Source organism: Tiliqua scincoides, chromosome 1 (genome assembly GCF_035046505.1).
Source record: "Tiliqua scincoides isolate rTilSci1 chromosome 1, rTilSci1.hap2, whole genome shotgun sequence".
Classification (NCBI taxonomy): Eukaryota; Metazoa; Chordata; class Lepidosauria; order Squamata; family Scincidae; genus Tiliqua; species Tiliqua scincoides.
This window is the reverse complement of record NC_089821.1, coordinates 263,023,336-263,044,733: the sequence shown is the minus strand read 5'-3', so window position 1 is coordinate 263,044,733 and position 21,398 is coordinate 263,023,336. Positions and strand designations below refer to the sequence as shown.

Below are 21,398 nucleotides of genomic sequence, written 5' to 3'. Positions count from 1 at the left end.
AAATATTTCTTTACTCAGCGTGTGGTCGGTCTGTGGAACTCCTTGCCACAGGATGTGGTGCTGGCGTCTAGCCTAGACACCTTTAAAAGGGGATTGGACGAGTTTCTGGAGGAAAAATCCATTATGGGATACAAGCCATGATGTGTATGCACAACCTCCTGATTTTAGAAATGGGTTAAGTCAGAATGCCAGATGTAGGGGAGGGCACCAGGATGAGGTCTCTTGTTATCTGGTGTGCTCCCTGGGGCATTTGGTGGGCCGCTGTGAGATACAGGAAGCTGGACTAGATGGGCCTATGGCCTGATCCAGTGGGGCTGTTCTTATGTTCTTATATGCCTCTTGGAGAGATTCTAGATTTGAAAGAGATAGTATGTATTTTTTGAATTTAAGAGATTTTCTGACAATACACAATTTTTGCCTTATGCACTGAATTTAGAGCCTAAACCCTACATAAGTTCCATCTCCACTTTATCAGCATAGAACTGACAATGCATGCACAGGATATGTTATGTTCCATCAACTTCTTCAATTAAACTAGTTTTGCAGGTTTCTGTGGCGGATCAAGCAGCACTTGGGGAAAGCCAACGCTAGTTCCCAACTATCATGACCAACACTGCATGTACATTGTGTGTGACTTGCATGAGCAACTGTAGGATACTAGCCACCTCTCCCCTCAGAGAATAGACATTCTTAAACAGAGCCTCCAAGGTACCAACTTTTACTTCACTACACAACCACAGGATGTGTAGCACAAGGGCACGAGTTAAGAACTTCCTGTTCAGAAAGAACTTCTGTCTCTTGCATTCTCTACTTGGCCTCTTATCTTATTGAACTGGTCTACATCACATTTAACGGTATTTTAAATTAGATTTCCAGGGCTGCAGCACACTCTGGTTTGCGTAAAAAAGCAGCAAGATATATTAAAAACAGAACTATGATCAATAATCCTCAAATGTGATTAGGAACAAGCACTCTGCCTAGACTAGGGGTCGGCAACCTTAAACACTCAAAGAGCCATTTGGACCCATTTTCCGGAGGGGGAAAAAAAACCTCAGGAGTCACAAAACCCTTTTGACATCTAAAATGAAGATAATATTGCATATATAGTGCTTTTTTTTAACCTTTATGCTCTTATAGGTCCTGTTTTTATAATGTAGCCCCCTCTTGTAGCTTTTAGTTAGTTTTGTCATACATTCTTGTCCTGTGTTTTCAGGCGCCTGGTCCTCTGGTGTTTTGCCTGATTCCAAGGCCATTCTCTGCCTGGAGAATTATGCCTACTTTAAGCAAATTAGCTCCCCTTCTTTCCCCCAACAAATGACCCTGGTTCTGCCCTGCACTCCTGCTGGACCCCACCTCCAGGGTAGCTCGCCTGTTCAACCTGCAGAGGTCCTCTCTCCTGCCAGCAGCCTCCCACCACTACAGCAGCCCCTTGGTCCTCAGCAGGTCTTGGACACAGCAGCCACACACCAAACTCCAGTGTCTCCAGCAGTCCATTAGTCACAAAGTCAGTCAGAGTATCCAGGGCAGAGTCCAAAATCAATAAACCAAGTCACAGTCCAAGGTCAGATGCCAAAGTAAGTCAGTCAAATCAGTCAGAGTATCCAAGTCAAAGTCAATAAGCTCAGACAGTCTCCCCTCCAACCTGCACCTCTTCCTGCCTCAGGTGCTCCTTATATCCCTGAGGGCCCTATTGCCTTCAAGTGGCTGCAGCTGTGCAGCACACTCTGCTGGATGCCCAGGCCTTATCCTTAAAGGGGCCACTGCTGACACCACATCTACCTCCTCACCAGATCTTCCAGGATTCCAATACATATGGCAGTTGTGACATCTGCTTATCTTACATGGATACTAAAGAACTCCCCCCACCTTCCAGAGGCATCCTGCTGGAAGGAAGAAAGGACACAGACTCCAGAGGTGGGGAAGAGAAGAAGGGGGGGCAGCCATAGGCCAGCTTCTGCCCTGCCTGCCTGTCCTCCCTCACTCAGGCTGCAACCCTCTCCACACTATCCTGGGAGTAAGCCCCATTGACTACAATGGGACTTCTGAGCAGACAAGTTGGTTGGAGCTCTCAGGTTGCAGTCCTCTCCACACTTTCCTGGGAGGAAGCCTCACTGACTACTTGTGAGTAGACCTGCATAGGAGAGGGCTGAGGCTGCAGCCCTCCAAACCTTCCTGGGAGGAAGCCCCACTGACTACAGCAGGGCTTACTTGTGAGTAGACCTGCACATGAGGAGGCTGAGGCTACAGCCCTCCACACCTTCCTGGGAGGAAGCCCCATTGACTACAGTACTTGTGAGTAGACCTGCACAGGAGGTGGCTGAGGCTACAGCCCTCCACACCTTCCTGGGTGTAGCCCAGGGACTACATGGGGCTTACTCTCTAACAGACCAGGGCTCCCACTGGCTCCAAGGCTGCCATCCCAGGCACCCTTTCCTGGGAGAAAGCTTCATCTGCTGTAATGGGGCTTACAACTGAGTAGACACACAGGATGTCTCCTCAGCTGTGGAGGAAAAGCCTCTCCTTGCACTGAGTGGGGACCTGCTCAGGCAGGCTGCAAGGGCTCGCAATGGCTGAGAAGGAGGGAGGCTCAGGATTGGCTGGTCTGTCTGCCAGTGAAGGGCCCTGAGCCATTCCAACTGAAAAAGCCAGGAGCCTGCTGGATGCTGACTGGCTGAGCCTGCTGGAGAGTTGGGGAAGGGAAAAACAGGGAGCTTAAGCCTGCAGAGCAGCAAAATTGAAAAGGGAAACCAATGCGGGGCAGGTGGGGGTGAAGGGAGAGGAGGGCAGTGAGCTCAGGGGGCGGAGGGAAGCAGCCTGCACTCCCAACACAGGTGCCTCCTGTTAACCCCTTTGCCACTTTCACCGGGAGGAGCCGCAGCAGACACTTGAAAGAGCCGCATGCGGCTCTAGAGCTGCAGGTTGCCGACCCCTGGCCTAGACAGTGTCCAAGGCCTGTGCCATGAATTCCAGGAAAAGGAAGCTCACATACTGAAGGACCATATCCAGGAGCTTATAGACTACAGTACTACTCATGACTGGATTGGTTTTTACTATTTTATCTCATAGAACCTGTTGCTGGCTTCCTGGTAGCTCCCAGTTATTAAAGCAGCCAGTCACTGTTTTATCCAGGGAAATTGCCTTATGCAGTGAATTGTCATTAAATATATATCCATAGTTCCAAAATCTCATTTTTAAGAGACTTGGTACAGAGAGCAATAAATTATAATACAGGTGGAGCCTATTTATTCATGGAATTTCTACCTGCAAATCTAGCTCAAACGTGGATCCCCAGGACCCGCGTGGAGCCAGACTTGGCCCCACCTGAGCCCTCCAGAGGCAACTAGAGCTATGCTCCAGTCACCCCTGGAGGCTTTTCTGAGGCCCATGGAGGCCACATGCAGACTCCACGAGCCTCAGAAAGGCCTACGGAGGTCCTAGAAAGGCACTTCCAGTTTTCAGGCGAACACCGGAAGTGCCCTTCTAGGACCTCCAGAGGTCATTTTGAGGTCCGTGGAGGCTATATGCAGCCTTCACAGGCCTCAGAATAGCTCTCAACACATTCGGAGAAAGGCTCCGGTCACATTCAGAACTGGGTGAAACCCGAATTTCATGTGACTTGGTTTCATGCAAAATTCGGTATTCCAGGAACGGAACCCTCACAAATAACAAGGGTCCACAAGGGTAGTTCTTTCCCATTATCAAGAGCTTTAGATAAGGCAAATGATTTTAAATACAGTGCTGTCCTGCTATATGGTGGGGATGAGAAAAGGGGGCTGAAAGCAAGTATTGGACTAGAACAGGGGTGCTCACACTTTTTTGGCTCGAGAGCTACTTTGAAACCCAGCAAGACCTGGAGATCTACCAGAGTTTTTTTACAATGTTCGCGCCATCATAACATATAACATTTTTGTGTACAATGTATGTTGGTGTACCTTGCATAACCACATGAGCCAATATTGCACAACACAACATAATTAACTATAAACATTTTTTGTAATTACTTGAGTATACTTTGATGACTTGCACTGAAGTGAATCAGCCAAGGATGCATAGTCCGGACAGTAGCTGCTGACAGCCAGCCTCAAGCACACTTCCAAATGTTCATCAGTCATGGTGGAATGGTACTTGGGCTTAATGATCTTCATGTAGGAAAAGGCTGACTCACATAAATAAGTGGAGCCCTTTCTGCCTCAGGTGCTCTTATATCCCTGAGGGCCCTATTGCCTTCAAGTGGCTGCAGCTGTGCAGCACACTCTGCTGGATGCACAGGCCTTACCCTTAAAGGGGCCACTGCTGACACCACATCTACCTCCTCACCAGATCTTCCTGGATTCCAATACAAGTGGGGGGGGGGGGTAGCAGATCTCTATACAGACCAGTGCAAAAACAGGGGAAAGGTGCGGGGGAGGGAAGATCTTTATATAGACATCACAGCAAGACCAGTGCAAAACCCCTTGCACACAGAACCAACAGATGGAAGTTGGCGGGGGGGGGGGCAGATTTCCATACATACCAGTGCAAAAACAGGGGAAACGTGTGGGGGAGGGAAGATCTCTATATAGACATCACAGCAAGACCAGTGCAAAGCCCCTTGCACACAGAACCAACAGATGGAAGTTGGGGGGGAGGGCAGATCTCCATACATACCAGTGCAAAAACAGGGGAAAGGTGTGGGGGAGGGAAGATCTCTATATAGACATCACAGCAAGACCAGTGTAAAACCCCTTGCACACAGAACCAACAGATGGAAGTGGGGGGGGGCAGATCTCCATACATACCAGTGCAAAAACAGGGGAAAGGTAAGTCAGCCCCAGCAGAGTCAACGGGGCTCACTCCCAGGGATGCGTGGACAGGAGCTCACTCCCAGGGATGTGTCACTCCCAGGGAGTTCACTCCCAGGACGGGGCTCACTCCCAGGGATGCGTAGACAGAAGCTCACTCCCAGGGATGCGTCACTCCCAGGACGGGGCTCACTCCCAGGGATGCGTGGACAGGAGCTCACTCCCAGGGAGCGTCACTCCCAGGACGGGACTCACTCCCAGGGATGTGTGGACAGGAGAGAAGCCTGCGATCGACTCATTTTGCCTCGCGATCAACCGGTGGATCGCGATTGATGTACTGAGCACCCCTGGACTAGAACAACAGAGATTCTCAGAACCTGGAATCTATCCCCTCAGCATTGCCAGGTGTACATACAGTACAAGTTATATTTTTCCAGTCATTGTGAACATACACCTATACCAGACTGCTCAATACAATTTCTGAGATAGCTGTTCAGGACTGCATAAACACAGTAGGTATTAATATCAGAGTATGGCCTAGCTGCCTCTTGAAGTCATAAAGAGCTACTTGCTTGATCAGCAGTGGTAAGTAGGAATTGCCTCAAGGAAACCAGGCAGGCAAGACTTTGTAAACAAGAAAAGTGCCACCTATTTTCTTTCATGAGTTGATGTACAATAATAAATACTGTGCACATGAGGATGGCCTGGCCAGCAAAAAAATGTCATGTGGTCCAACAACATTTCTGAATCTCTTTGTACACACAGTTTGCTCATTTTCTAAAATACACAACTTGCAATTTATAAACAGACTTGTAGACATACACAAAAGTTACTAGCCAACAACACTTTTCATTAGTCAGCTTGCCCACAATATACCTGTGCCATTTAAAACACTTTTTCATCATCTTTCACATTGGGGAGCCCCATGGTGATTTATAAGACAAAATATAAAATATAAAGTTTAAATTTTTAAACCACCAATAGGAAACTAACAGAGCTGCAAAACACAACCTCCAGCCAATAAGCAAAAATAGACGCACACAAACACAAGCTTCAATCACATCATCCTCTGAAGGCTTACACGAAAAAGGGTGGTCTCAAAATTCTAAAGGGTGGGGCAAGTATGGACCTCCCCTACAAAAGCATTCTGTAGTCTGGGACCAACCACCACAAAGGGCCTTTCCCACACCCATGGCAAATGAGCTTTTGCCAATAGGAACATATGGAGCTGGGTCCTTCCAAGAAAATCTTGTTCGTTAGGTAGACTCACATAAAAGCAGGTGGTCCTTTGGCTACCTCAGGCCCAAGTCATTTAAGGTTTGACAGATAGTGACCAATACCTTTAACTACAAACTGAAGTAGAGATGTGAACCAATGCAACTCTTTCAAAATTGGAATCATGTGTTCTGAGTGGTTCCCAACAGCAGTCTGGCTGCAGCATTCAGTATCAACTGCCATTTCCAAGTACTTTCCAGCCCTATGCTAGTTTGAGGCCTGAAAAAAATTAAGCTTTACAAAAATTATCTACTTGGATACTTTAACTGTAAGTACTACAGCTAGTACTTACGAGCTGGTCAGCCCAATCCTGAGCTGCCCAGGGCACGCACTTTCGGAGGTGCCTCAAATGGCTGCCACCACATCCTGTGTGCCTCGGGCTGCCATGGGTAAGGGAAATGCTTTCATGAAATGAACTAATGGTTAATTTGGAAGAGGTTACACAAAAATGGACTGATGTGTTTTAACTTATTGCATTTTTGCTATAAAAAAGCAACAAACCAGAGACATTTGTCCAGAGGAATTAAAATATGTTTTTCACCAACTGTTTCTAAGCTCATACCGGATTTTAATCAGTCAATGTATAATTTATATCACCATTCTACTCCAAAGGGTGGAATAGATAACTTGCAACATTTCTCCTAACACTGAACAACTAAGGGCGCAATCCTAACCCCTTATGTCAGTGCTTTTCAGCACTGACATAGTGGTGCCAATGGGACATGTGCTGCATCCTGCAGTTGGGTGTCACTCACAGAGGCCTCCTCAAAGTAAGGGAAAGTTTGTTCCCTTACCTCAGAGCTGCATTGCCCTTATTTCAGTGATGGAAAGCACTGACATAAGGGGTTAGGATTGCACCCTAAAGATGTTTTACACATTTATCCAAATATTTACTTCTGTTTCCCCTTAACAAGATGCTTACTCACCAAATAAGTAAAGTCATTTCCTTGTATAACTAGAAGTTATTGAGCCCTGAGACCAGTAACAGGATACACTATGGCCCATGTAGTTACTTAATTCCAATATATATTAAAGTACAGAGCAGCTCAAACAAACCCTTATATTAAACCAGGTTGCTTCAAGTTTCATTTTTCCATTCCCCCAGTTTTCTTTGCACTGCCCCAGTACCTTTTCTTCCCTTACTCCCTCTCCTTTCCCAGTTTTCCTGTGAGAAGAAAATAGTGTGTATGGGGAAGGAATTAATTTTGGAAACAAATTCCTGCCATACAGCTTGTGTAAAAAGCACTGTGGGAGAAAAGTTGCATTATTTTGAGCTAGACAGCAATATGCTCGGTTCTTGATTCAAGTCTCAAAAGCAGACAGTCAAACCTTTGAACATTTGAGTTCAGTTCTAGTTCAATTTTTTTTTTAAATTCTGCAGTTCAGATACATGTCATGCAAAAATCAAACCCTCTGCTTGCAATATAACTCTAGTGATTTTCAACCAGTGTGCTGTGGCACACTGGTGTGCCATGAGTGGTCTGCAATGTGGTGCAGGAGTTTGGGGCAAGGTAATTTATTAGTAGGACCATTGGGGATATGAGTCCATTGCTAGCAGATAGAAAATAAAAATTAAATGCTATTTAAACGCAACGTCCACTATCTCTGTGAAACTGGAAGTGATGTTTTTAATGCCCTAGAAGGCTGCCCGGAGTAGCTTATAAAGCATTAAAAACTGCACTTCCGGTTTCTCCATGAAACTGGAAGTTGCATTTTTTAAACTGCTGGGCTTAAACGACCCTCCAAAGGTGAGGAAGAGCTCCACTTGTCTCTGAACAGGGCACGTGTAGGGGGGACTGCAGACTTAATCCGTTGATAAGTGAATCTGCGGATACAGCCCCCCCCCCCACGCTCCTAGTTATAGGGACTTGAACCCACAGTGGGACCTTAACAAAATCAGTGATTTCAGCTTATGCATTGCCAGCAGGTTTTGGACAAAAAGGGAGACTACAGGGTAGCCAGCCATAACAGCAACAGAGTAATACACCACAGAAGGTTGTACATCTAAGACCTTTGACTAATTTTTCTGGAGCATGCAACCAATACAATACAATCTTCACCTAAGCAATTTTACCTCTCCTTATTTTGAGATGGCCATGTCACATTGTTCTGTTTTTATGGATGAAGCCTAATTTTGTAAATTCTTGATGACATTTACTATGTTTTTTGAAATTATGTCTGTTTGCCACCATGGGGGGGGGAGGAAAAGAAACTGAAAGAGGTAGTAAGTAATTCAATAAATAAAGGTAAGGTACTGCCTGACTTCTTTAAAAAGCTTTCTGCTCAAGTTTACTTACTCACACTTACTGCTCAAGTGTGAGCAGCAAGGCTTCTACTCTAGCAAAAAATAAGATAAAAATAGAAGCAAACTTTTATTTCTGCTTCACCTTCACCTTGTTCTTTTTACCACTCCCTTGTGCAACCTAACAAGAGCTGTGCAATATCAGGCTTCAAGTATGTTTTAGGCTCTGGTTTTCCACTGAAACTGGCAAGTTGAATGGCCCGTGTAGCATGAAACTTGGCTTTCAAGTTCATCCTGAGTTATGTGGTCTGCAGCCTGAACGACATAGGCTAATATGTGAAGCAGCGCTGCATGGAATTATGCCTTGATTTGTATTTTATTTACTTTAGAACATTTCTATGCCACCTTTCTTACCTATCAAGAAAACCCAAGGCAGATAAAACAAACAACCAAAGTACTAAGAAGCAATGCAACACAAAAACTGAAAAGCCACAACTAATCACCTCCCTCCAAAAGCTTTGAGGACGAGTCAGGTCTTAACATCCTATCCTCCAAGTCTTTGGAGCAGTGTTTAGGATAGGTGATGACTGATCAAAGCACATAGAAACAGGGCAGCAGGGCAAGTTAAAACCAAGAAGTAGTAGATTGTTTGAAATCTTTTGCTACACACCTTATACAAGTAGTGAACAAAGAACAGACATTCATGAGAAGGCGGGTAAGAAAATGCAAAAAGTCTCCTGACAGCCAAGGAGGATGAAGTTGTAGGCATCCAGAATAGGCATAAAAGACAAAGCCTATATTTCATGGTAACTCAGAAAAATATGAGCACTGATATTCACGGTGCATTACCTACCATTTGCAAGATACTGGATATTTTAGATAGCTAGTGCAAAAATTCACATGACTACATTAAAGGAATACCCTTTGGCAAGACTACCATAAACAAGTTTTTTATGTTTATGAATCTGATCTGAGGTACTCTTGTTTAGAAAAAACAGCAGCCTGATCTGAGGTACACTTGTTTAGAAAAAAGTTCCACCATGTTCAAATGAATACCCAAGAATGTTTTAGAGCACAGTCCTAGTCCACTAACACTTCAGTTTTTAGTATCCTGCAATAGGCTTGGCACTTGATCCAAAACCAAAGTCACCAAGTTCTTGAATGGAAGACACACTGGTGTGGGAACTTCAGAATTACCATTTGGGGTTGGGGAGTTAATATAGGAACTCAACAAGATTGTGTGTTCCTAGCCAATGATTGCAAGTGTTTGAGAATCTGCTTTCTCAGAAACCAATTCCTCTAGGTTTAGTGAAACTTACTAGAAAAGTAAGTTGGGATTGCAATCTTAGTGTTAATTACATAAGATTGTTGTTAAATGTGCAGTAAAACAAAACTTCAGTTCAGAGTAACCCAAAGCAGAGTATAAGATTAGTAATGCAATAAAGTGCAATGAGTCAGCAGAGAATGAAACTTATTCAGGTCATTTGTCTGGCAAAAACAAACCATTGACTAATTTTGCTAGTGTGCTGAACCTCCACTGCACTTTTCACATCATGTATCAGAACAATAAGTAGCAAAGTGAATAATAACTCAGATTTGGCTGTAGGTTTAAATCTGTTCTCAGTCAGGAAAGGACACTATCAACAGCTTGCCACATATTAACTGCAAACTTAAAGTTTGTTCACATTATTATTATTAATTATTATTAACAGAATTTATATACCGCTTTTCAACAAAAAGTTCACAAAGAGGTTTACAGAGAAAAATCAAACAACTAAGGCTCCCTGTCCCAAAAGGGTTCACAACCTAAAAAAAATGCAAAAGAACACCATCGGACAGCCACTAGAAACGACACTGCTGTGGTGAGGAGGGCCAGTTACTCTCACCCTGCTAAATAAAAGAGGAATACCCACTTGGAAAAAGTGCATCTTTCTCAGTTAGCAGGGGTTAACATTGGGGGGCGGGTGGAGTTTGCAAGGCTAAATGTTTAGGGACTACTGTATATGCATGTATAAAACTATACTATAAATGATGGTATAGTGCAGTGTTTTTCAGACAGTGGATTGGGACTCACTAGGTGGATCGTCTGCCCATTTCAAGTGGGTCACCATTCATTTCAATGTGTACTTTATTTTTAATATATTAGACTTAATGCTACCATGGTATGTGACTGCATTTGAGAAAATGTTACAGATTTGTACTTTTAACAGGTTACTATATATTTTTAACTATGATAGTCAATGGGGCTTACTCTCAGGTAAGTGTGATTGGATTGCAGCCTTTGGGATGTTTGGGGAATATTGCTGCTTGGGAGAATTAGAAGGGTTCCTATTTATTTTAAATACATTTTTAAACGTATACTTATTGTAAACTTTTAATTTGCTTGCTTGCTTAATGAATGAATTTGATTTGATAACATGGGTGGTATTAAAAAATTTTCCTGCTTGATGGTGTCACTTCCAGCCACCACACCACTTCCAAGTTAATGACATCACTTCTGGTGGGTTCCGACAGATTGTCACTCTAAAAAATGGGTCGCGGCGCTCAAAAGTTTGACAACAACTGGTATAACGGCTTGGGAGTTGAACTTAGACCTGGAAGATCCAATTTCAAATCCCTGCACAGCCATGAAGCTTCCTGGGTGATCTTGGGCCAGACACTATCCCTCAACAAAAGAAGAGAAGAAACCTTGCATAACACTCTGAGCTCCTTGGAGGAAGGGTGGTATAAAAAGGTGAAAACCTCTCGTTCATGTGCTCCCTCTCACTGAGCCCTCCCACACTTCCTCTTGAGACAGATTATAGTTTGCCATTTTACCTAAATCAGACAAACGGCATTATAGTTTCTGGCAGAGAGGTGATTGAGATAGGAATTGGAATCACAAGGTAAGAGGATTGCCCATGCAACTACACTATGAGTATAGAGTTTAAGAGTTATGTCCAAAAAATTTTTATGCTTGGCTCAAACAGACTATTTTAATCAGAACTGGTGAATAATAACTACCCAGATGTTTCTATCTAACTTGCATAGTCAGGGTTCTTACCAAAAGCCAGTAATGTAACAGCTCTAGTATTTGGGGTTAAAGCCTTTGTAAACATAGTTCATAGTAGTTCAGAACCCACTGACCACAATAAGTACAAATAGCATGAATCAAGTATCACCGAACACATTCCTTAAACCTTAAGAGTTTCTTAATTTTTTGTGTCATAGAGATTTTTTGTGTCAAGGTGTGTTCATATAATTTGAAAACATTAGAAAACTCATGAGAAAAATCAATGAGAAGGCCGAACACAATATTTGTAGCCAATAAGAAAGTTACTGACTTTCTTTGGCCCATCGGTAGTCTGGGTTAAATTCAAAAAAAAATTTTTTTAAGTGTGTCATGGCAATTTTTTCTTAATTCAGCTCACCCTCCAACCCTATTTACACTTCCCCTAAGGGTGCAGGCCCCACAGGTTAAGAAACCCTGCATTAGACTGCTCCCAGCATTACCACTTGGTATTCTAATTCATTTCCTGTTTAGTGGTAAGAACTGTGTACATACAATTTTTCCCAGACTATAAAATAGCCAGTATGTTTGGCCTATAGCTTTAGCCAACCACCTATACTGTCTTTTTTCCCAAATGACAGCCTTGGAACTACATAAACATACTATAGGGACTACAAAGGGAAACAATGTATTTCTACTGCGGTGAGTATTCATAGGACTCCCAACAAGTTAGTCAACCCAAAGAACACTCACCGCTTGGCAGTTTTTTTTGAAAAACGTGTTAAGACTGAAATCTCACCAACAAATAAGATATGTACAGATAAGTCATTTAGTAATGCTATTCATGTCCCCTATGAAGATCCACTGAGTTCAATGACTTGCTCCTAGAAAGTGTGTTTAGGGTAGCAGCCTTGACCACTTTACACTACGATAATACACTAGCCCTCCCCTGGGGGCTGGGGATAAGAATAGGCCCTCGGTTTGGCTGTACTTGTCGTAAGAGGCGACTAAACAGCCACTGGGTAGATGGGACTCATTAGCCTGGGAAGGCAGCTGATCTGAGAGAAGGAAAACTCTGATCCCAAACCTCCACTATCTTGTGGCTACATCCAGTTATGGAAAAGGGTTCAGGAGTCAACCCTGAGGCAAAATCCAGAGCCGGAGACCCTGAGGCAGTTCATGGCTGAACACAGTCACATTCTGGCAACTCCTGCGACGCGGATGGAACCAACAGTATTGGCCTCTGCCTTTCCATTGGACCATTTCAGCAATGTGGAGAGGGGGGATTTGCTGCATGGGAAACATTCTATCCTCCATATCTACTTTACCCAGACTTTGCGCACTGGAGAGGACACTCTGTTCCAGAACCACCATTCAGAGAGCAATACCATAGTCTTCCGAGACTGAAGGATGCCAACAAAATACACTAGCAACCCACACTGCAAAATTCTTCTTCAGAAACAATCAAGAGTATGGCATGTCTTATACTTATTCAGGAACTCTGCAGATGCTGCAAATTTTACAGAAGTGAATCTGGAGAACATCTACAAACAGGATCTGTCTGCAAACTTCCTCCACTTCTAATCTATGAAATATTTCATTACCAATATGAGACTTTTCTTGGTTCATGTCTTAGTGACTCTAAAAGGACAGATGTATTTTCACAAAGTTGACATTTCTTCAGGGCACATGCATATTGCTCTGCTATTTCACTGTCCTACAGGTGATCCAGAATGAACATTTTGTAGGCTAAGATGCAAGGCAACCATTATGTTTCCTCACTCAGTGTGCCTGTCGAGTATTTTCTGGATATTTTTACTCTACAACTACAGTACACACATCATGTGGCCTCCTGGTTATTCCAGTGAAGCCATTTTCTGTGAAAGGGATTTAAATACTAAGTCATATTGCATCCACAGAGACTTCAAAGAAAGTGGAATCAGGAAAGCTCTTTTGCTTGACTAAGCAGTATCTTAAAGCAATGTTTTATTTTTTTAAAGAGTGGAATATATGCTGCCACAGAAAGAGTCTTGGTAATACAAAATGAACATTTTCATATGTTTCTGATACCACATTACTTTGCAAATTCTCTGCCAGTCAAAATCAACAATACAGATGACTGACTCTATACAACACAATCTGCACACATAAGCAAATTACTTTAAAATCAAAATACATATTTCTGAGTAAATACTGTATAATTAGGAATGGGCTCTAAAGCTCTGGCAATGAGCTTTACTATATTCTAATCTAAAATAAATAATTCACTCCAATTCAGTTGTTCTTATGAATACTGCACACAAACCCATCAAATCTAGATATAGTACATATTATTAATAAATCATGATCAAAGTTGGATTCTCCCATCAGTGCCATACCCAGCAAAGGCTCAGAGACATTATACTTCACAGCCAAGGTTCAGATTAAGAAATAAGATTACTGTACTTCTAGACTTGTTTTGTGAGGATGAATAGAAAGATAATATCAATGCTTTTTCTATATAGCAAAAAAAGCAAAAAGCTTTAACAGGATGCTTTTTTGTGCCACCCACAAGTTTTATGTAGACTGTTACCCCACTGCACAGACAAGAAATTAGACTTTTCCTTTGAGGGATGCCTCCTACCACACATGTCAAATTTCACATATGAACAGCACTAACATATAAGGGGGAAAATGGACAAACTAGATGTAATCAGTCCTGTGCAACAATCACACCCTTTAGGCCACTTTATGTTACAAATGGCCACAGCTTTCCTGCTCAAATTTGCACAGATCCATTTTGCTGTATGATTGTCATATGCAATAATCTACAGACAGCTTACAGGTTTTCCTCTCCCCCAATACACTTTTGTACAAAGTTCATCAAATACCTTCCATTTATCCAAGGTTGCACCAGAATTTGAATACAAGACCCGTACTCTTCTGTATAGATCCATAACAAAGAGGTACCATGGAAATTGCAGAGTTCATGCTTCTTGTGAATAAGAACTAGTTCAACCACTGCCATCTCCAATTAAGTGATCTCAGGCAGCAGGGCTGGGCAAGACGGGGCATCTTAGAGAGTTGCTGCCCATAAGAGTTGACATATTGGGCTAGATGAGCCTATTGTCCGACTCGATATATACAGATCTTTCAGTCATATTATCTACTCGTTACAACTCAGCCTGGCAGGGAAGTGGGCGAGCGGCTCCGTTTTGCCCCCCCTACCGGGAATGGCTCCAAAGGGAGGGGCTGCTCGCCCCCCTCCCTGCCAAGCTCAGTGCTCCGCCCCCCTCCAGCTACGCCACCGCAGAGCAGCATGTTGAATTCAGCAGCCACTTTTCAGTCCCCCATTTGTCACCCTCAGAATCCAACAATTCCAAGCTATGGCTGTCACCACCACTCCCCCTCCAGCCACCGTTTCAGCTTGCAGAGCGAATGAATGAAGGGTGGTCTCCTGTGCGCTGGCCAGACCCCAGCCCTTGCCTGGCCACAGGCACCATCCAGGCCATGGGTTTCTGAGCCGCAAGCCCCCCTTGCCCGCCTCCTGAGCCTCTGCAAGGCTTCCAGCCTCAGGGGAGGAACCAATCATTCTATTAACTGCGCTTCAGGCAGCCCGGGGTAAAATTCATACAGCGGGCCTGGCTCCTCCCAGCCAAAGAGGGATTCCCAAGCGGCGTGCCACGACACAGCGGTGTGCCACAAATGGTCTGCAGGTGGGTCGTGGCTTGGGGGAGGGTCATTTGTTGTAGGGCCGCTGGGGGGTGCGAGCCCCCCACCAGCACCTGCAAAGCGGTGCGACTTGACAGCTTGAGGCTGCAAAGCCCACCTGGGAAGAAGCCCCGGTCGCTACAGTGGGCCTTACTTCTTACCGCACGGGACGGGCTGTCAGTGCCTGGCCAGCGGGCAGGGAGATGGAGGAGGCTGGAGAGCACCGAGCTCGAGGGGAGGGACGACGGAGCAGCAGCAGCCCGGGCGGGCTTTCAAGGAAGCCTCTGCACCCCCCGCCCAACGCCTCCTGCCCTCCTTGGAAGGCCTCGCTGCGGGGGCGCCCCAAGAACGTCGCCCTCCCCCCGCGACGGGGTCTCCTGAGGCGACCCTCCCCGCCGCCCTCCACCCCCGGCCCGCCGCACCCACCTCAGCCCGCTCAGCAGCAGCAGCTGCGCAGGTGGCGGCGGCGGCGACGGCCGCGGAAGCTGTCGGGGCTGCGGGGCCGGCGCATCTCCCCCTCCGAGGCCCTCTAGGGGACAGCGCCGAAGCCCTCGCCACGAACCGGGGACTAAACGGCTCTCGCCTCAGGCCCAGGGACCGAGCACGGGGGGGGGGCGGTGAGCCGGAGTGACAGCGAGGCAGCCAATGGCAGGAAGCGGTGGCCTCGTTTCCTTTGGCCAATCAAACGCGGTCGCCGTGCGGGGGCGGAGCCGAGGCGCGGCCTATGGGAACTGCGGACGTCTCATTCCGTGTTCGGGAGAGGAGAGCCCGCCCTCGAGAGAGGGAGGGAGGGAAGCCGGTGCAGGCTCGCGCCTAGCCCCGCCCTCTCTCGGCCCCACCCCCTCACCTGACGTCACTTGAAGGGGAACGGCACGTTCGCGCTCAGCCCCGCCCCCCGCCTCTCGACCCCTCCCTCTCCCATCACGTCACCCGCCATCTTAAAGGCGCAGGGCAGCCGTGGCCACTTCTGAGGCGAGTCCCTCTGGTGTCGGTGGCGGGGCTTCCTCTGGAGTAAGCCCGCCTGCGCATTCTGCTTTAAGAAACGCAGGCGGCCAGCCTCGGCGGTCGAGGCAGCGGAAGGCGTCGTTGTCGCTCATTTGCATAGCCCGGCATGCATTGCGCGGCGAAGGGGCGTGAATAAGAACGAGACGCTGAAACAATCCCGCGCCTAGAAGCCTGGCTTGGCTGTGGGGGGAAAGCGGCCTCTCCTCCTGTAGCCTGGCGATCCTTGAGGCGGCAGTCACTGGGTGACAATGAAGGCGGGCCACTGTCACCTGAGTGAACATTGGCCCTTCCCAGGATGGCTCGTTAGAAGGCGGGGAGTGTATAGGTGGATGTGTGTTGGACACTGGGAGGGTTATATTTTGTGCGCCAAAGTTATATAGGTTTCGTGTTTGTGACGTATATGCGGCATAGGGTGCTGCTGTGCTTTTCGAGCTGGGGGTTGGGATCTGTAGGTTGGTTTCAGGTGGGTCACATAGTGTGTGACTGCACCTGGGTATATACACAGAATGGTATTGGCAACCTTCAGTCTCGAAAGACTATGGTATCGCGCTCTGAATGGTGGTTCTGGCACAGCGTCTAGTGTGGCTGAAAAGGCCAATCCGGGAGTGACAATCCCTTCCACACCGGGAGCAAGTGCAGTCTGTCCCTGGTCTGTCTCCCTGACTATGGGCCTTCCTTCTTAGCCTCAGACTGTTGGCAAAGTGTCTCTTCAAACTGGGAAAGGCCATGCTGCACAGCCTGCCTCCAAGCCGGCCGCTCAGAGGCCAGGGTTTCCCACTTGTTGAGGTCCATCCCTAAGGCCTTCAGATCCCTCTTGCAGATGTCCTTGTATCGCAGCTGTGGTCTGCCTGTAGGGCGCTTTCCTTGCACGAGTTCTCCATAGAGGAGATCCTTTGGGATCTGGCCATCATCCATTCTCACGACATGACCAAGCCAACGCAGGCGTCTCTGTTTCAGCAGTGAATACATGCTAGGGATTCCAGCACGTTCCAGGACTGTGTTGTTTGGAACTTTGTCCTGCCAGGTGATGCCGAGGATGCGTCGGAGGCAGCGCATGTGGAAAGCGCTCAGTTTCCTCTCCTGTTGTGAGTGAAGAGTCCATGACTCGCTGCAGTACAGAAGTGTACTCAGGACGCAAGCTCTGTAGACCTGGATCTTGGTATGTTCCTTCAGCTTCTTGTTGGACCAGACTCTCTTTGTGAGTCTGGAAAACGTGGTAGCTGCTTTACCGATGCGCTTGTTTAGCTCGGTATCGAGAGAATGAGTGTCGGAGATCGTTGAGCCAAGGTACACAAAGTCATGGACAACCTCCAGTTCATGCTCAGAGATTGTAATGCAGGGAGGTGAGTCCACATCCTGAACCATGACCTGTGTTTTCTTCAGGCTGATTGTCAGTCCAAAATCTTGGCAGGCCTTGCTAAAACGATCCATGAGCTGCTGGAGATCTTTGGCAGAGTGGGTAGTGACAGCTGCATCGTCGGCAAAGAGGAAGTCACGCAGACATTTCAGCTGGACTTTGAATTTTGCTCTCAGTCTGGAGAGGTTGAAGAGCTTTCCGTCTGATCTGGTCCGGAGATAGATGCCTTCTGTTGCAGTTCCAAAGGCCTGCTTCAGCAGGACAGCGAAGAAAATCCCAAACAAGGTTGGTGCAAGAACACAGCCCTGCTTCACTCCGCTTCGGATGTCAAAAGGGTCTGATGTGGAGCCATCGAAGACAACAGTGCCCTTCATGTCCTTGTGGAAAGATCTGATGATGCTGAGGAGCCTGGGTGGACATCCAGTCTTGGGGAGAATCTTGAAGAGGCCGTCTCTGCTGACCAGGTCGAAAGCCTTTGTGAGATCTATGAAGGCTATAAAGAGTGGCTGTCGTTGTTCCCTGCATTTCTCCTGCAGTTGTCTAAGGGAGAATACCATATCAGTGGTGGACCTGTTGGCTCGGAATCCACACTGCGATTCTGGATAGACGCTCTCTGCAAGTACCTGGAGCCTCTTTAGTACAACTCGGGCAAACAGCTTTCCTACAACGCTAAGGAGAGAGATGCCGCGGTAGTTGTTGCAGTCACCCCTGTCACCTTTGTTCTTGTACAGCGTGATGATGTTTGCATCCCTCATGTCTTGAGGTACTCCACCTTCTCTCCAGCAGAGACAGAGGATTTCATGCAGCTCAGTGACGATGATCTCTTTGCAGCATTTTAGGACTTCAGCAGGGATGCTGTCTTTTCCAGGTGCCTTGCCAAAGGCAAGGGAGTCCAGGGCCACGTGAAGTTCTTCTAGGGTTGGTTCACTGTCAAGCTCTTCCAGCACAGGCAGGCACTCAATCTTGTTCAGTGCTTCTTCGGTGACTACATTTTCTCTGGAATATAGCTCAGAGTAGTGCTGCACCCAGCGTTCCATCTGCTGCGCCCGATCCTGGATGACCTTGCCTGTGGCAGACTTCAGAGGGGCAATTTTCTTCTGTGTTGGACCTAGGGCCTGCTTGATACCATCATACATCCCCTTGATGTTGCCCGTGTCAGCTGCTATCTGTATCTCGGAACAGAGCTGGAGCCAGTAGTCGTTAGCACATCTCCTGGCAGTCTGTTGGACTTTGCTGCGAGCAGTTCGGAGGACCTGCAGGTTGCGCTCACTGGGACAGGCCTTGTATGCTGCTTGAGCTCTCCTCTTTTCCTCAATGACTGGTGTCAACTCCTCAGAGTGGGCTTCAAACCAGTCTGCCGCCTTGTTGGTCTTCTTGCCGAATATGGACAAGGCGGTGTTGTAAACGGTATTCTTGAAATGTTCCCATCTGTTGGATGCGTTTGCGTCGGCCGGGCCTGGAAGAGATTCCTCAAGCGCTTGTGCAAATTCCTCCACTTTTCTCTGATCCCGGGTCTTGCTGGTATCAATGCGAGGTCTTCCTTCCTTTTTCGTGTGATACAGTCGCTTTGTTTGCAGTTTCACTCTGCTGCACACCAGGGAGTGGTCAGTGTCGCAGGCAGCACCATGATAACTGCGTGTGATCTTGATGCTGGGAAGGCTGGAGCGTCTGGTGAGGATCAGGTCGAGCTGGTGCCAGTGCTTTGATCTTGGATGTCTCCAAGAGACTCTATGTTGGGGCTTTGTGTTGAAGAACGTGTTGCTGACACAGAGACCGTGATGACAGCAAAACTCTAGCAGGCGTTGGCCATTTTCGTTCATCCTCCCAGTGCCAAACTGACCTAAGCAAGTGGGCCATGAACTGTTATCAGCACCAACTCTAGCATTGAAATCGCCGAGGATGAACAATGGCTCTTTTACAGGGATTTTCTTGACAGTGGTGGCCAGGTCATCATAGAATTTGTCTTTGGCTTCTGCTGGAGACGACAGAGTCGGTGCATAAGCACTGATGAGAGTGATAGGTCCTGCTGATGACTGGAGCTGCAGGGACAAAATTCTTTCACTTCCCACAGTAGGTGGGATGATGGATTTCAGCAGGGTATTTCTGACCGCAAAGCCAACGCCATGTTCCCTGGTTTCGTTTGGTGGTTTTCCCTGCCAGAAAAATGAGAAATTTCTCTCCTTGACAGATCCGGAATCTGGCAGCCTAGTCTCTTGAAGGGCGACGATGTCCATCTGCAGTCTGCTCAGCTCCATGTCGATGACAGCTGTTTTGCGTGCGTCGTCTATTTCTTGCAGGTCATCAGAGAAGCCAGGTGTCATTGTCCTAACGTTCCAGGTGCCCAGCTTTAGGGCAGTAGTTTTCTGTTTTCTGTTGCATGGTGCAGAGTTGTCGATCCGCTTGTCGGTTTTCACCCTAAACCCCACGCACCCCATGAGGTTAACGGACCGTGGCGAGGCAACACCTTACTGGCTGGGGACTGCCCAGCTTAAGGCGGGCGGTAGCTGCCCAATGAGATGCAATGATCTCTCCCACCGTCGGAAGCAGCCCCTGGCGTCATGCTCTACGCCAATCGAGCAAAGACTTATAACCGGTAAACTGCTGCTTCCCGTGTTGTGCCGACGCCGTATGGCGAAGTTGGAGTGTCCTCTCCAGTGCGCGAAGCCTGGGTAAAGAAGGTATGGAGGATAGGCTGTTACCCATGCAGCAAATCCCCCCTCTCCACGCCGCTGGAATGGTCCAATGGAAAGGCAGAAGCCAATACGGTTGGTTCCAGCGGCGTCGCAGGAGTTGCCAGAACGTGACTGTGTTCAGCCATGAACTGCCTAAGGGACTCCGGCTCCTGATTTTGCCTCGAGGTTGACTCCTGAAGCCTTTTCCAGAACTGGATGGACAGAAGTGTTATTTTAACTTAGTCAAGTGGGGACCAACTTTTTAGAATGAAAGTATGTGGGGACGCACTGGAAGTTATGTCATGACCGGAAGTGACATAAGGCAGAAAATTTTTTTAACTTAGGCTGGAATCTTATCCACACTTTCCAAGAGTAAGTCCCGTTTACTATCATTGTTAAAAGAATATACATAGTAGCTTGTTCAAAGTACAGGTCTGTAACATGTCCCCAAATGCAGTCCCCTACCATGGAAATATCAAGTCTAATATATTAAAAATAAAATATTGAAATGAATGGGGACCCACCTGAGATTGGCTTGCGACCCACAGTTTGAGAAACACTGACATAGTCAATGGGACTTTCTCCTAGGTAAGTATGGATAAGGTTGGGACCTACGATAGTTAAAAATGTGCTGGAAAGTTAAACAGGGTTGGGACCTAAGTTCTGACTGTCTCTGCCAGCATCACAGTTTTTACTTCTGCAGTACTGATTATTAAAAAGTCCACAAAACTGTTGGAACTATAATTCTCCTCTCTCTCCTCCCCCTAAAATTCCGTATTATACATGTGGCTAAGTGTATTCTCCATTCATCATTCCCTTGTCACTGTAGCCAACACTGTAGCACAGTTCTCTTTCATTCATCCCAAAAATACACCCTGTCCTCCTTTTTATCCTTTTTTTTACCACTGATTTAAATGAAAGATAGTTGAACCTGAAAAGGTTGCTTTAAAAAGAATTTTATTATTAACTTTTTAAAAATGACTGATAATTGTGAATTAATTTCAAGTTAGAGTTGGCTCAGTACTTGTTTTGAAAACCATTGGTCATCACCAAGTGGAAAATACAACGCAAAAGAGAGGTCAGCGACAAGCTTAAAAGGTAGAGAATTGAAAAGTTCATGAACAGTTTCCATTCGGTATAGAATTTTGGATCAGTCTCCATAAGAACAAATTTCATTTTACATCACAAAATTCTGATTTTTTTGGCTGCTACTGCAATGACAACCATGTGCATGTGAAATACTTGTCTTGTTTGCTTCGTATGAAGCATAACATAGCCGAGTTATCCCAAAGTCTTAGCTGACAAATAGGCTGGATAATACCAAATTCAGAGGTGGGGGGGGGGTGAGGCAGGGGCACTCTGTACTGTGCACCACAATGCCACCATC

At 46.5% G+C, this 21,398-nt stretch overlaps 1 protein-coding gene across 2 annotated transcripts in view; it reads right to left on the bottom strand.

Moving 5' to 3' along the window:
- Positions 1–15,585, bottom strand: part of SOCS5 (suppressor of cytokine signaling 5) — a 32,732-nt gene extending 17,147 nt beyond the window's left edge. For both annotated transcript variants that reach the window (XM_066624727.1, XM_066624734.1), the window contains exon 1: positions 15,404–15,585. The gene's annotated coding sequence lies outside the window, so the exon portion shown is untranslated. The remainder of the gene's footprint in view (positions 1–15,403) is intronic.
- Between the last annotated feature and the right edge of the window lie 5,813 nt (positions 15,586–21,398).